The sequence below is a fragment of the Acanthopagrus latus genome, chromosome 3 (assembly GCF_904848185.1).
Source record: "Acanthopagrus latus isolate v.2019 chromosome 3, fAcaLat1.1, whole genome shotgun sequence".
NCBI classification, from domain to species: domain Eukaryota; kingdom Metazoa; phylum Chordata; class Actinopteri; order Spariformes; family Sparidae; genus Acanthopagrus; species Acanthopagrus latus.
The window spans coordinates 18130708-18147894 of record NC_051041.1 but is presented as its reverse complement, the minus strand read 5'-3'; the positions used below and the strand labels follow the sequence as shown (position 1 = coordinate 18147894).

Here is a 17187-nt window from a genome sequence, read left to right as displayed (position 1 = left end):
TGTTGGTAATTCAACTGTATCTGTCTCATCATACGTGTACGCACATCAGTCCTCTGGTTCCATGTTTCATAGGTCTTCTTCTGGAGTTTGATCCAGCCATCCGTGTCTTCAGTGGGCTGTTGTTCCACGGTTTCTCCTAAGCTCTTCAGCAGGCGCTCACATAACATTAAACGTCAGTCGGGGAGAAATAGCAGCACTAATCTCAGAATGATGCCCTTATTTCCATCATTACAATGAAATGAGAGGAAAAAAACAAATGTGGTTTTGTTTTTATTTTACTCCCCCTTTTTTTTCAGAGGGCTGGTGTTTCTTCGCGACATTTTATGGAGCTGCTGTCGTCTAAGTGGCAGCCGCAGTTGTTGCAGACTGCGGCGAGCCGTCGGTGGCAGGGGTTTTGTCGTGGGCTTGTGACTCACTCTGTTATTGTTCTTTGGGAAGTATGCACTTGCCTCGGCTGTGTGCTTTAAAGGTTATGTCCATCTGATTAAAAAAGAGAGGTACCTCTAGGTTTAGGTGAAGTAGCACCAGATGTCACATATCTATTCCTATGAAAAGCCATGTGAGGCAGGATTTGGTATTTTCTAGCCTCCACCACCATCTTGGCCTTTGCAGACAATAGACTCTCATCTTCCTGAGGTCTCCCTAAAGAAGAGCTACGCCTCTGGCCTGGCCCGCCGAATTAGGCAGCGTAGCTGATTCATATTTGGGTGTTTTAATTTGCCTGTGTTTTATAGCAGGCTGCTGAGCCGGCGGTTTCCTCATTAAAGGACACATGAAAGCAGGCTGTAAAGGAGCCTTGGTGAGACCGGCCTGCGCTGACGTCTGAAGGGGACGCAAGCGACCGAAGGACCGACCGAGTCTCGAGCCAGCCGGTCTGAGCCGGAGGGCCTCACCCTCTCCACCAGGCAGCCAGTGGCGGGACACCAGACACACCGCACTGAATTGTGTCCACACCAGGACACCAAGTCTGATGTGTCAGCAGGAGTTCACTGTTTGATTCAATATGTGTGTTTGTACTGTGGGATTTGAAAAGTCTCACAAGTCTGAGCTGAGATATGACCTTTTCAACTTCTCCAGGCATTAAACAACCCCTTTTTTCTGGTCATAGTATCACACACACACACGACACTGAGCTCAACTGGTCTTGAAATTAAATTTAAGTACATTTTACACAGATGATCAAGTGTTGTATCCTTCCTACTCCTGCTGGTATAGGAGTCTGCTGCTCAGACTTTGAAGTTAATTGCCCACTTGGTAAACCCCCCCTCTCCACCATTTAGAGAATAAAACAGCCTCGGCTCTGAGAGCTGCTGCTGTGATAAATACCTGAGGCAACAGCGTTCATTATTTCACCATTATAACCGCTGGTGGATCCTCTAGCCTGTTTAACGACTCGCTCTTTAAGGAAGTAAGAGGCGGTGGGGTCACGGGTGGCGCAGGGGAGGCGAGGCTCCTCTAAGCACCCTGTGATTCATATCAAGCGCACGCTAAGTGGCATGTGGCTAAATTAGCGGCTGGAATCGAGCAGGTATAATAGCGAACCCGGCGGTGCGTAACGAGCCACTGTCTCACTGTGTAGTAATGCGGCCTTGACAAGTTTTACATGAACCCACCAATAATAGTCAGCTCTACCTCGCCCAGATCCACACCCACAGTGTCTGCACATCAGCACAACACCCACACAAGTCTTCTTCCTTTTGTGTAGACAACATTCTCCCATCCTGACTCATTGACTCCGCTTAGGTTCATTAGTGAAGATAATTCTATTGCAGACAGCGGGTCATAACAGCAGCTTATTATAACCATGAGGTCCTCATTAGAATATCTATGGGGGTGTAGTGAGTTGTTGTGAAACATGGAGCCACTTCCTGGTTAAAAGGTGTCATCACAACAATATGAGTCGACGTCTGGAGGAGAAAGGACTCGGTGTAGTTTTCGTACTTTCACTCTGCTTTTGTGATTCTGAGCTGGACGTGTGGCGTTCAAAGACCTGCAAACAATTCAATCCCCTGAACTTCAAGACTTTGCCATCCTCCAACATTGTATTGATTCATTCATACTTCCCTTCCTGCTTTGGCTTTTTACTTTCCTTCTGTTTTTTTACACTTTCCTCTTCACATTACCCCCCACGCACCCTCTGTCACCTGTGAATAACGACAATATGCACACTCTATTCATCACACGCTACTGCACATGCTCAGTAGCTCTTCATTATATTAATTACTCTCATTGGAAGAGTGATCATCAGCCCCCGTCAGAATCCATCACCACCCAGTTCCCACAGAGACCCGGGCCGGTAAATAATCACCGGTGTCGGTAGCAGGGCTCCGGCCCTGCCGTTCCCGTCGGACCCACCAGGGTGGGCCCTAAATACCCAGGGGGTGCAGCTCACACTGAGACACATTCATCTCTGCCAGTGGAGAAGGTAGTTGTAGGGCCAGTTCTAGAGGCTGCGGGGTGAGAGCATAGTTAAGGTAGTCTGAGGGAATAATGCATTCAGTCTCACAACTACCTCTGAAAAGGTGTGTGAGCTTCTGTGGATTAATCTGTGTGGGGTAATAATGGCATCACATGAAAAATGAGATCTGGGGACCAAACAAATACAAGAACTTTTACTAAATCAACCATGAGGGAGACCACAGGGACGAAGTCACACTGGGTCTGCTCGATGTGGTTCATCAGACTGCAGAGCGTGAACTCAAGAAACACCAAGAAAATACAGACACTCGACTAATAGAGATGAACTGATCCAGTACCGATACCTCTGCTCATGACCCTTCTTTTTGACGTCTAAATGCATTTTTTCAAGGATAAGATTCTTTTCTCTGTTATTGTCAACAGCAAGAGTTTTCACTCAGTAAATGTATGTAGATTATCAACAAACTGTGTATCTAATAGAGCCAACATGAACTATCATGTTCCTTGCACCGTATTTCAGATTTACAAGAGGTTTTTTTGAGACACTAGAAAATTTCAGTACTCGATACACCAAACTTCATCCTCTAGTTGTTGTGACGGCCTCATCTTGTTCTGTTTAAACCTCTCTTCATGGCCAATTGACCTGATACCTCACTCTTGTCTCTTGCTAATTGAACAGAGAAGGAAGAGGAAGAGAGAGAGAGAGAGAGAGAAAACGATGGGGGCTGAGGAGGAAGGGATGAAGTGATGGAGGACGAGTGAGAGCAGAGAAGCGAGGGGTGGTGTAGCATGCGAGGCCTCATTGATTAGGTGGTGAGCGGTGCAATGTTTCTCTCCTGACGCTTACACGCATTAAGGCTACATAAACACCCATAATTGGTTCATTTAGAGCAGAGTGGAGGGAAACAGCACTTGTGCACACACGAACAGCAATCATTGTCTGTATCTGTGCAAGAAATATATATAGAGAGAAAAGAGGAGTGAAATTAAATGCTCATAAAAAGGCGTCACAAGCCTGCAGAGTGGCTGGTGTGGGTGGAAAGATGTCCATGGATGTGTGTGTGTGTGTTACACGTCCCAGCGCTGTACTAAGCAGGAATGATAAAACCTTCCTCAGAGACTTGGGATGACAATAACACTCACTTCAGGGAGAGGAAGAAATGGGAGGGATGCTGCTGACTGTGACAAATTAGCTCTCAAATATCGAGGTAGCCGATTGGCTGTGGGCGTCAGGAGGGAGAGATACGGTTGGCTAGCTGAGTTGATGGATAGTTATTATGCCATTCTATTAAAAGAAGCTGCAACTTCGGGGCTTTGCAGTTCAATGGCGAGCTGCTCGGCACGGTCATGTGGGATCCTGCAAAATGTGTGTAGCGTGCTCATCTGTGCATGTTCACGGCTCTGTCTACGTCCTGGAACGTACACCATAAAAACACAAGTGTGGGAAAGAAAAAGACCAAATTAGACAGTTGTTGTTGCTGCGGCACTGATGTCAGTGAGCCCATCACTGTGGGTGTGCCAGAGGCAACAGTCAGGGTGTTCCCTGCATCCCGTAGCGTCATATCCATCAGGTCATAAGAACCCCTGACATGGCGTAACCGGCGCCACCACCTCCTGCCCCACCCCAGAGGGCCGTGTCACTGGCTGAATGGAGCGCTCCCTGGACGTGGAATGATGGGATTCCTCGCTCTTGGCTGTCATCTCTAATCCGACACTCTCAGCCACACAGCTGAATCTTCATCTTCCTCCCTCTGTCTCTCTCTCACGCCGTGCATGTCCACACACACTCGGCCAACTTCCTCCCCACACACTCCGCGGCCACAAATACATTTGCATTCACTGCCAATTCAGATGCTGTATCAACATCGCTGAATCTACATATCGTTGACGTGTCCAGGTGCTAAGTCACCATTATGTCTCCCTCCAACACACACATAGGGAGGACGGGGGGGAGGCAGGTCACAGTGGCCCCAGAGCACTGGACTGTGCTAAGCAGGTAAATATAGCGAGGACAGGCTTTATTAGAATAGAAAAAGCTCTGTTACTGTCACAGGTAAGCATGAGCGATTGGGACAGATCCTCACCTCCACACCCAGAGTCCAACAGTCATCCTCAGCTATTCCGAGAAGCCTCCTGGTTGAACCTCTGCTGTACCAAGAGGAAACGTCTCACAAGGCCGTGTAGTTTTTCTGTTTTACATTTAAAATAAGGACAAATCTGGAGTTTGGTTGTACAGTTTTTTTGTGTGCACCCTCTGCAATTTACTGCTAATGTTCTCAGTCTATAAAAAAGGGAGAAGGTGTGTGTATGTCATGTCCTTCTAATGTAACTGTCCAGCAGATTACCGCCTTATTGCCTCCAAATCAATACCGTGGAGTGGGTGAAAAATAAGGCTGGTTTCATCTCAAGTCACCTCAACATCTGCCCCGCACACACACTCACACATGTACAATGTTAATGCCTGCGTTTCCATGTTCGTGATAGCGTTGAAATGTGAGGAGATTATCGGCAAATGGAGCAACAAGGGTTAAAATAGAGAGATGATGAGAGAGATGTGGAGCCCAGGTTGTGTAATCTCTCTGGCCTTGTCACCGCAGTGCGAGGAACCATCCATTCTCGATCCTCTAAAGCTCATTGATCCCATCAACATCCAGACGGAGTAAGAGGGCCTCCCCTCTCCCCCTTACATCGCTCCACACTCACTCTACAACAGATCAATATTGATTATCATCTCTAAACTGCCTGTCTTTGACCATGTGCTTCAGGAGCTGCTGTACCCTGAAGGTTTTGTGCAGGTTTGAGGAAACACATGGCTGGCTTCTGTTTTGGTTTGCCATTTTGGGAGGATGTGAGTTATGGATATGAGAGGAAAATGAGTTTCATCGTTTGGGATAGGAGCCTCAAATCACCACGTCTGTGTATTTTCAAGCTGCTCTGAGCTATGGTGGCCCTGAGGGTCCAAAAACAAAAACATTTTGAGAAAAAAAAAAACAACATTTCAGTAAAGCCTCCGTACTCATATTAGCATCAGTGTCCAGCTCCCTCTCTCTTTATTTCACTCTCCCACCCCACAAATCCGACTCCACTCCGTCAATCATGCCTCTCAGATAGCCCCATGATCGCAATCGACACTCAAATGATGGAAATGAATAAAACTCATTACTGACAGTCAGCGTGAGTCATGGCAGGACATTAAAAGTTGCGTCTGGCCCGCAGCCGCTCATCCTTCAGCCGTGCTTTATGATGGGGGGCCTGGTCAGGTTCCCATCGCCATTCTGCGCCAATCTCCATCAATCCACCACACCTACAGACACCCCGACCTCTCTTCTACTTTAATGCACCTAGTGTTGTCAGACGTAACCGCTTTCATCCAAGTGGTGTGGACTTTTCAGTTGTGGGGTTTGGGCGAGTGGTGTCATAGAAGTCTTGGTGTCTGGGGTTGCAAATGCGGTTGCTGTAATAAACCAAAACGAGCTACTTCTTTTTATTTTTAATTAGACACCCATCGTCCATTCTCTGGATCTTGGGACCAATTATTTCTCACAGTCTGGATCTGTGCAGACGTTATACTGCTGCTGTCTATACTCTCCACCTGACTATACTAACCACTGCCTAAACAAGTCTTTACCTAATGTAAACTGAGCCCGACCAGTGAGTCATCTACCATTTTAGACCTCCTCCTAACTGGTCCTGTCCTCGTAAACCCAGCGCAGAGAGAGAGCAGTGTTTACAGAAACACAGGAGCGGCTCACCTCTGATCTGCCCCGCGATACTGCGAAGAAGACGAGCGAGAGAGAGAGAGAGGAAGAGGACGGAGAGAAGCACAGAGGAAAGGAGACACCAGGGGTTACATGATTGCAGGACAAACTCATAAAAGTTCCATTAACCCACGAGGAGTTAAAGAGGCCCTGTTTTCATCCAGCAGACAGCCGTCACAAACAGAGCATCACCATAAACTGGATCCTCCTTCCTAACCTCCATCTCTCTCTTGATCTCTGCAGCCCTCACTCTCACAGTCTCTTTGTCTTCTTCTTCCTTTGGCCTTTCTTTCAACATCTTCTTTCTCTCTTTCTCTAATATTCCACTCATTCTATCTTCCACAAAACAATGGACAAACATCTATAAAACAAGTGACTCCCTGCAGCCTCTGTTCTGTCTTCCTCCCCCCCCCCCCCTTCAGCTGACCAAAACAGGACTCCCTCCTTACGCCCTCTCCCCCCTTATTCTGGGTTCCTGGTCTGTGAGTCACAACCTGAAGACGCCACAGGTCTGTCAGCGTCAGTCTGTCTGTCTTGTTAAACCGGGCTTGCCATTCATCCGCGTCTGTTCACCAGCCGCTTTCATGTTGATCTGCTTCAAAGACAAATTTGCAGAATAACATGATTGTAGTCTGCAGACGTATGTCCTCAGATAGTACAGATAATATTTAACTGTGTGTGCTGTTTGAGGAAAAAATAATAATATAAAGTTTAAGCATCAACACGCAGACGGGGAGGACATTCGGTGGACTTCAGAGGAAATCTGAGATTGCGTTGTTTTAATTTTGTTGCCATCTTCGGTCGGTTCGTCTGACCGCTCATTGTGAATCTCTTTTTATTGTCCGGCTCTTCTATTGTTGCCCTGCGTTAACTGAGCAGCTCGTCTTTGATTGATTTCCCACAAACCCCCGAGGCTCCTGCCAGAAACAAAACACATCACTTCCTGTTTGGCAAAAGGGGACACAGCCTTTTATAAAAGTAAATGTCAAAGCTGTAAGTGAATATCACTCAGTACATGGTTAAATATAATAACTACCAACTGTTTGATACAAATTCAGTTATTGCTAAATCATGAGGGAACTCTTTATATAACGAACAGTATATTTTAACTTTAGTTAATAGTTATTTCACTTTTAACAAAAAATGAAATGCTTAAAAACGCTATAAACAATGTATTAAGCAATTATTTATTGTCAAATTGCAACTGATGCTTATTCTACTTTGTAAATGGTTTAATAAATACTGTGTTCAGCTACAAACATTATTATTATGGCCACTGTAATTTTTACAAACCTTAACAATGGCTTCATAATGGTTTATAAAGCATTTTATGGTTTGTTAGGAGTGAAATGACTATTAACTAACATTATCTAACTATAAATCTACCATTTCTAATGCAGTCATAAAGTAAACACATTAAGATCAACATTTACTTTAGCAAAAGAGATATTATACAAAACAATCATCATCACACTAATTCACTGTTATTAAATGTAATATTACTGATGACAGGAAATAAGTGTGTCCGACTATTTAATCTTCAGCAACTGATACCTGAAAATGATCCAGAAAAGTCAAATACATTGAATCTAAATTGTTTCTATCTGCTGTTCTTAAAAATAAACTGTAAGATTATATTTATATACAATTATAACATGAACAAAATGCAGTAAAATATAAACATACGGTTCATTTCATCATCAAGATTAATAATCATGTTTCTCAGGAAGAATCTGGATCCTGCAGCCAGACGTGTGATCGTATCTTCAACCTTCCTTTAATCCCACAGATAACTGTGTTTGTTACCTCATCCTCTCTGAAATAATCCAGGTGAGGTTATTTGTGTAGATTTAAATGCAGACACACAGTGCTGACCCCACCTCCACCTTGTCAATCACAACAGTTTTATAGTTTTGGGGAGGTCTGCCTCTGGCCAAACAGTATGAGTGTTCCTTCAAATCACCCATTAAAACGCTAAGCACAGGCTTTTAGCTTCTCCTCTGATGCCCTCGCTATCTGGCACCACTATCTCTGCTGCTCTCTTTCCCATGGTGTAACCTTACCTCCCAAACTTTTTTCACTCTGCCTCAGGACACTCATGCTCACGCTCACCAAGCTGTTCCTGCCTGGTACGCGTCTTTGGTACGAGCTGACTTGACCATTTGGCTAATCCGCAGCTCCCGAGCCGCTGCTGCCACGACCGTCAAGTTTTCTTTTACCACATGAAACAACGGCTCGTAGATTTCAAACAGAGTTGCAAACAAAATAGATCTCTCATTGCTAGCTAATGCAAAATGCTTTTCATGGCTCACTTTCAAATGTTTTCGGCTGCCCCCCTTGTACCATCCTAACCAGATGCAGATCCATACAGAAGACGTGGAAATAAGGAAACAGCATTTTTCTTGTACTGCAGTGTGCAGCTAGACTAGACTAGCTGGAAATATGTAGTTAACCATGTGCTCCTTGCTCTTGGAAGAAGCTGGTTCCTCTTGTGAGCTTGGTATCCAGACATGCTAACAATTACAGCATAGAAGAGGAAAGAGACGATCTTTCAGCTCCTGATGTTTCCCTGTAGTGTTACTTCTGTTGCAAAGACAGTGTTAGCTGCATGGCTTCAGCTAGCAGCCTGACTTTGACACAACACCAGCGCTTGTGTCCATCCGTTCACTCTTGTTTCACCGTTCTATCACTCTTCCTCTTCACCTTCTTGGCTCCTCTATCAGCAGATAACAACGGGGGAAAACTGTGCCTCTTCCTGTTTTAGTTGCCCAGTGGCAGGCGTGATTCTTTTCGTTTTTTGTTTTATAAGAGGCTTAGCCACTTCAAGCCTTTGTCCTGTTAGTCTGACTTTACAGCAAACATTTGTTGACCCTCAATTTAACCTGCGGCACTTTTGAAATAAGCTTTTCGTGTCCAGTTAGCATCACCAAACTGCAGCAATTGGTCAGCAGCAGTCAGAGGTCAGCAGGACGACTTAGTGATTCACTCTCGGTGCAGGTTGGGGGATGGAGGGGTTGCAGAAAGAAGGACAGGGGGTTGGAAGATGGAGGAGCGGAGAGAAGGGGAAGCCCAGACACCCCGATCCCCCAAGAGAGGACCAGTAGGCTGGGTGTGACGGTCATGGGACGGGGGCATAATGAGGATACATCACTGCAGCAATGAGGTGCTCTATCACAGACACACACACCAACAGGCAGGCAAACACAAGTAAACACACTCCGGCTGTGTACCCACATCCCCACTGGGCCACACACACATCAAATTACTATCAAACCTCTGAGCTGATCATGTCAGAGGACGTCAAATAAGCCTCAACGTCACTGTGAAACACGGCCGGCGCGTTGCGACTGATGTCAGCTCAGTGTGACTGTGGGAATAGACTTTTTCTTGCTCCAGGGTCTGTTTGATGATTCTCTGGGAAAGAAGGGGCAAAACTTTTTCCTGTCGCCGTTCACCCACCGCCGTTGCCGAGCAGTAAAGCGGCCAGCGTGCAGTAAAATAAAATGAGGTGTGGAGAGAATTGGACTGATCTGCAAAGCCATTGGCTGCCGAGAGGGTCGTAAAATAATAACGCTCCGTCATAAAACAAAGTGGTTATTAAATCATTTTAAACAATATCGCACGATGTGGCGCGCTCTGTGAGCACACAACAAAAAAAGAAAGAGCTCTCATGGGGAAAGCAGCTGAACAACCAAATGAAATTTAATAAGTTGATCATCATCACAATGCTGAGTAAGACTTTTGGGAGACCTTGGTGGCTGAGCTCATCCCAGCACTATCAATAAAGTGACACTCGGCCATTATGTGGCCATTACTTGAGCTTTAAGTGACAATGTGCATCAGAAGAGCGGAGGAGAGCAGCCTCCCCTGATAGCAGCCTGTGCTTATTTCTTTCTGTGTGCTGGTGGGAACAACATAACATGTAGCCCTGTATGACACAGCAGCATGTCATATATTAGATTGATATTAGTGATGAAACTTTCCTCCTGGTCGGTGCCGTCACTGTCTTTCACTCTCACTGGCTGCTGAACTAAAACTCTTGCTGCATTGATCCTGAAGCGAACACATTTCTACCTCTACTGGTGCGATGGAGGGCTGATGAAGGAGTGGGAGCTTCATGGAGTCCATATGGATTTGTGCATCAGTACAAGTAATGAGGATGTAGAGTCATGCAGGTCAGGAAAAGAGAAAACACGAGCCGGTAAATGACCAGGATCAACCCGTGGAGCTCGAGTGTGGTTAGTCAGTTTGTACAAAAGCATTTGCTAAATGAATGTAATGAAATGCAGCTGCAGTGTTTTTTTACATTGTCCTGCTTTGCCTGCCGTCTTACTTTGATCGTGCACCACTTCAATTCTTGCACATCTATCAAATCACTCCAATAACAAAGCCGTTCCAGAGATCATCCATGTGTAATATTACATGCAATGTCTCTGAATGCCACACTGTATCAGAGGGTCAGAAGTACTGCTCTTTGGGCAGAACTGCTTTAAAGTGAACATGTCTGCAAAATAAACAGAATTTTGCTGCAACAAGTCAAATAATGCTTCATAGTTTGCAGCAGGGGATAAGCTTCTTCAGAGGACTATTACTCAAAATGGAGGCTAAAGAAAGGCATCAGGTGATAAGATATCAGGATGTTAGGTTAAGGTGTAGTTACTGTCCTCATGACTGCTACTTATTATGAAATTTAGCATCATAGTGTCTTTGAATTTGCCTCTGTATGAAACCTTTATTGCACACTAACCCCACCCTGTCACTGTGCTGTAGCAGTAAAGTGAATACATCCTTTGAAATGAAGTAATTTAGTTTTTTCTTGCTCACTTCCAAAGCTGCTGATTGTGTTCTGATGTGTCCAGAAAGTGGAATAATTCCGTTTCCTCACCTGTGAATTTCAGAGTGAATGATCTCAGGAACAAACCACAGGAGTGTCAAGTGTTGGTGACATTTCCTGCTCCATCAATCACGGCAGAGGAAATGCTTCCACCTGGATTGGAGCCACATCACAAGATGCCTGCAGAGTGAAACATGAAGATGTTGATGATGTCCAATTTTACAAAAAAGAGAAAAAATATGAAGTGCTGGCTTTCACACCCAATCCATAAATCAACATTTCTGCCTGAGGGTCATAATCCATAGAACAGGATGCTAAATACCTACATGCTCTTTGCTCTTGTAGGCTGCTGTGGTTGTTCTTCTTGCATGCGGTACTTTGGGTCTGATTCCACTATCATGGAATCTATAATCCATAATCCTAAATTTCACAACACTTTTGCAAAATTGCAATAACTTGGACGACAGCTGTGACGTCATCCTTTACACCCACTGCTGCTCCACGTCACAGATGAGCCAAAATACAAAAGGAGAAGCAAACAGATATATTGTGAGATGATGCCGCTTTCTGTTGTGCTGCTTTTTAATGGTCCCATATTTTACTGTTTTTCATCAATTTCACACAGCTATCAGAGGCCCAACAGCTCTGTATTCGATATGCATTGCACCAAACCCATCCATGGTCCTGAGTTTCAGCAGTGTAAAAGTCGCTCTACAGAGCTCTATTCACAGCCGTCTGTTTCTGTGCCTGCACCTTTAAATGCTAATGAGCTCCGTCTGTCCACGCCCACTTGGAGAGCGCTTCCTTCTACGTCACTCTCAGGGAGGGGAAGCCCGTTGCGTTAGCAGTTAGCACGCTAATGTTTATGGTGGATGTATATGTGTATCGCTGTGGCTCGCGGAGATTTTTTCGTTCAGCCGAACCAGTTTGACCCAGAACCGGATCCAGAAGGAGAAGCTGCTGAAGAAGTCCAGACTCTGTGGCTGCAGCAGGACGTTTCAGAATGGTTAGTGTGTCTGTATAATGTTAGTTTGTTCGTGTGTGTTGTTACTGTTACTAGCATGAAGCTAACGGCTAACAGCTAGCGAAAGCTGTGTTTGTCTCCAAACTCTTGGACACTGTTCGCATCGTCTCTGTCTCCAGTCTGCATGTTTCCAGACTTTTTACTGTGACAAACAAGCTCCATCGTAATATTATTAACATCAAACTCGCTTCAGACGCCATTACATAGCGGACCGAAGCGGAGCTAACTAGTTAGCCAGTTTCCAGCTGACTCGTAGGAATCCATAACGTAAATACTATAAAAACCGCGGAGACACTTCTCGGTGGCTCGGGTGCAGTTTGCTGGGTCCGATATGGTTGGTACTGATCCTTTACGAGGGTCAGTGTCGAGGCAAAGCAGCTTTGTACTGACCCTCGTTAGCAGTCAGATACGAAGCGATTAGCACACACACACACAAGCTAACACGAACCGCAGCCGGCACGTTGTCTGAAAATATGAAACGCAACCACTGTCTCTTCTGTTGTTCTGTAGCTGGGACAGAATAAAGACACTGGTGTTGATTTGTACAACCAACAACAGAGCTATTTGCATGTCTATCTTGGAAACACTGCTGTCTCACTGATTGACACACCGAACTTCACCTCTCAGATATCTCCTGTCACCGCTCAGAGGAGGTCGGACTATGATAATGACTCCTTTCACTGCGTAAAGAAAGGAGCAGAATCTGAACATCCTGTAGGAGCTCCGTGTTACCAGTGGGCGGGCTGCAGAGACCATGCAGGAATCACTTGTTTTCCTCATTCTGATGGTTGGCAGGCTCAGGGAGGACCAGCTTATATATGTAGAGTGTTTTTATGATATGGGACCTTTTAAAATAAATAATCAAGAACTCTAATGATGGCAAAGAGGATAAAAAACACCAAATAAGGTTCCACAAGGCGATGGTTCTGGTTCATCACCCGCCACCCCAAAAGATGTTTGGCAGGAGGTGACACACTGACCAACCCTGTGAATACACTTTGATTTCATTACTGTTAGTAGTTAATCAGCTGATTATCTATTAACAGTAATGAAATCAAAGGATGCTTTGTACGATATATTCACAACTTTGTGTTACTTGCATGTTTCAGTTGCAAACACAATTCCAAGATCTGGAATATGTCACCTTAATAGCTTTGTTTCATCTTGAAGCAGAGGGAGAAAACAACAGATTGTGAAGCTGAATCATGTCTCAGATCCTGAGAATATTAGAAATGTGTGTGAGGGGTGAAGATGCATTGTGACAACATGAGTCACCTGCCTGCAGTGTGCTGAATTAATTACAGCAACTATTAAAATTTGTATCATAATAATAGTTTTGAAAAGCCGCTGCTCATTTTGTAAATTCAGATGTTGGCCTCTGCGTTCAGTTGAATGCAAAATAAATAATGAGCATTCAAATACAAATAATGCAACACTGTCATTTAAGGCCATTCATCCTAGAATATCTCCACATTAAAAATCAGTGTAAAAGAAAATTAATCACGTCTTTTGCTTGAAGATGACAGAGAACACGAATCCTCCTGCAAACTGCAGGTTCATCACTTCATTTGTTGGTTAACTGAATTTCTCCATGTTGGAAACAGTAAGAAATATAAACATCTTAATATAAATATGATAATATAATATAAACTTTTTAAAATTTGATTTAGTGGTGATTTTTTGATTTGATTTATACAATCGCGACTGTATAACCTCAGAATTATAACTGATAACCAACTGATTAATTGCACAGATTTGATTATTTTGAATTTTAATTGACCGTTTTACACCTTTGCGTTTTCTTTTTTTCTTTTTTCATTTATTTGAATGACTGACTGTGAAGCGTTAAAGCTGACAGGAACACACACCTGACTGTAAAATATCTGCACACCTGCTCAAACCCTCCAGGAGCAGACCATAATAATCAGGAGGGGGGTCAGAATGAGGCAGCATCGATTCTTGTCATTCTCTTGTTTCTGTTTGTCTCTGATATGAATTTGTACTTATGTAAAAATAATAATAATATTATATATACAAACTTGTTGTTTCTAAATATTTAATATTTCACTGTGTGTGTTCTGCCGACATGGTATTGTCCAACTTCTCACCTGAGACCTCAGACTGCGGGAACATTTCAGAGAGAAAGTATCAGCTGATAATATTTATCTGCAGGTCTGATTTCTTCATCTTCTTTTTCTTTTCTGTTTGAATCCACACTTTACATCAGTGCGTTGACATTAGACACTGGCTCAGATTGTGTGTGTTTTTATCCAAAATAAACAGGATAAATAAAGTGGATAATCTGTCATGTTGTGCTGATGCAGAAAATGATCATGAAGACATTTTAAACGCGGTGCGCTGGTTCTGTTTAGCTGTTTAAAGGCTGCAGGCTGTGGGTAGAATAAATTCGGTTTTCCAGGAGCAAAAGATTTGTTCTCACAACACAAATATGATTCTGATCATTCTGATGGTTTTGTCTTTATTTCCTCTCTGCTATCAGCTCTGTCGTGCTACACAGAACTCTTATTACAAACACCAAACATTGCGGATTTATTCTGATTAGAAGTGTTAATTCTCGGTCCAGAAAGGAGGAATTTTAGCCTGAACGTGCACAGAAACCCAGACAAACATCTTCGGCTCCTCTTGATCTCAGCAACTAAAACGAGAGGATTTAAGAGGGTCCTGTTTAAAAAGAAAAAAAAACAACCTGAGTCCATCCTGCTCTGTTTTCCTGCTCTTGTGTGTCACGCAGGCTCGGAGCAGCTGCAGAGAGCTGTCTCCGGTGCGCCGTAAATAAGCTTGATAAAGACGCCGCCGAAAACGACTTTCACGCGTCCCCCGATTGATTTAACGTGACCCCCGTTTCCAAATGATATTGGAAGCCTATTTAAACAGATGAAGGCTTAAATTGTCTTGCTTGTATGCGCATTAATCTCCCATTCATCATCATTACTGTGTGATTGGTCCGTCCACGCCTCCGCCAGCCCCTTGCGTTACGACGAGGGCCTGTAAATTAGGATGTAATCCAATTTGAACAGCGGCGGCAGCAGCCGCGGATCCATTTGCTGCGGGTTTTTTTTTTTTTTTTTTGATCGTGCTGTCGGTGGACAGCTGCACTGCACCGCCCCTATCAAAACGCTTTGTGCTGGCTGTGGGAGCCGGGGAGCCCTGAGCCAATTCACACAAATAGGATGTTATAAGGCCGGTGTAATTGGTGTTTTGAGCGCAATCTATGAGCCCATCATATCTTGAAGCTCAGTCAGACACAATCTTTCGGCGGGTAAATGGCATGTTGATGCTGGATTAGGCCGCCGAGGATGCAGCCGTGTAGTTTTTACGCAGTGAGGAGAGATGGGGATCCGTATGCGCGGCCGCGTAAATATGGCTGTAATTTGCCTCACTTTAATGTGTCATTCTGGCACCGTGTGACGCGGGTGTAGAAGATGATCGTATAGTGCCGCCGCCGCCGCTCCTGTGCAACCAAATGAAAACCAGCTCCGGGCGTTTTCTTTCCACCCTGTGAAAAATAACCCAGAGTTTTTGGAGCGACTGCTCCTTTTGAATATTCAGCTCCCCTGATCCGTTCGTCTTTATTTTATAGTGCGGTTTTATTATGCGCAAGCCGAAGTCATTTTCCCGCATGACCCGAGTCCCTATCAGGCTTAAAGACACCGGCTGATAGTTTACATAAATCTGCCTTGTGGTTTAGCCTCGACCCGGGCGGCTTAAACGGTGTATTATTCCAAACATATGCATTTTAATCAGCTCGGTCACACTTACAAGAACTCCAGTTAATAAGGCCATCAATCAAACGCGTGTGCGGGAGGGAGGCGGGGGGAGGGGGAGGGGGGGAGAGGGCGGTGGGGGCTCATCGGTGCGGTGTGTGTGGCTGCAGTTCGGTCTGATCAGAACCTTTTTCCATCAGAAAGAACCAGAGGTGTGGGAGAATCTGGTGACTTCAGAGGAGGTGGTGTGTGATCGTGTTGATGGAGGAGAAAACGTGAAAATATTGGAATTTAATAATTGGACTGAATGTGTTTGCTAATTGTTCGTTAGTGTGAAGGCTGGATGAGCGCGTTTCACCGGAATAATTAGTCATTTTCGATCCTCACGTGTTCGATTGGCGTCGATATTTGTGCCAGGTGGACACTGAACGCGTTGCTGCAGTAACTTCTGATCTCTCTTTTTGAAATAAAGTGTGATTTGTGCGTCTCTCCGCGGGCCACAATCCCATTACGATCAGAAAAAAGGCTTTTTAATTTGCGCACTCTCCGGTCAAATGCCGCCAATTAAAGGACCCCTCTGATTGGTGGCGGGCCTCTCTCGAACCATCGATCTCTTTGCATTTCCAATATCTCCAGACAACTAATTCTGTCGTGTCTATTAAGTGCTCGGAGGGGAAAATATGAGGAACCGTTAGCGGAGCCCGGGGACCACTTAACTGTCACGGTCAATCTAGCGGGTCCCATCAGGAGACGTGAGGGCGCGCTGGTGTTTTTTTGACACCGACCACTTGAGAACAAAATTAGTGTTATTATCTGAGGGGGTGGTGAGAAAAACTAACCTGCAGGGAGGAAAACTTGTCTGAGTCTGATTGAATTCTCGGTTTACAGCATGAAGTCTCATGTTCCTGTTGGCTGTTTTAATAAGTCGTGAAGCTGTTTTTGTTTTGTGGAAGACACAACACTCCATCGCTCCATTGATTCTTTGACAGTGTTTATTGCAAATTAGTTATGTCGAGGACAACCCAGCCAAAATATAATAGAATAAAATAAACAACAACATAAAAACAATTATCAGTCACGTGTTTGTCCGTAAAACCTTCACTAAACTGGCGCCACGGCAGCGAGAGAGGGAATATTATTATTATTATTATTGTTATTATTATTATTATTATCATTATTTATTTTTTATTTATTTATTTGAAAGAGTCCTGAAGTCAAATATCAGTCAAATGTTCATCAGATTTAAGAAGTGGCTCTCTGATCGTAGAGGATGATTGAACTGTATGTTTTTTTTTTCTCCTTTCATTGTGATTGTCCTCCCTGTCTCTCCATCCTCTTGTGGGTCCTTCCTCTTCCTCTTCCTCTTCTTCTTCCTCTTCCTCTCTCCCCCCCTCCTCGTCAAACCGCGCGGGCTGTAGTAATCCGTTC

General features: G+C 44.5%; 1 long non-coding RNA gene across 1 annotated transcript; it reads right to left on the bottom strand.

Annotated features, from left to right (window-relative positions):
• Positions 1-10136: 10136 nt before the first annotated feature.
• LOC119016433 lies at positions 10137-11540 on the bottom strand. Its single transcript, XR_005074154.1, has 3 exons — positions 11337-11540; positions 11062-11190; positions 10137-10289 (listed from the first exon to the last, which is right to left on the bottom strand). It is a non-coding gene; the product is annotated as an uncharacterized LOC119016433 (long non-coding RNA).
• Between the last annotated feature and the right edge of the window lie 5647 nt (positions 11541-17187).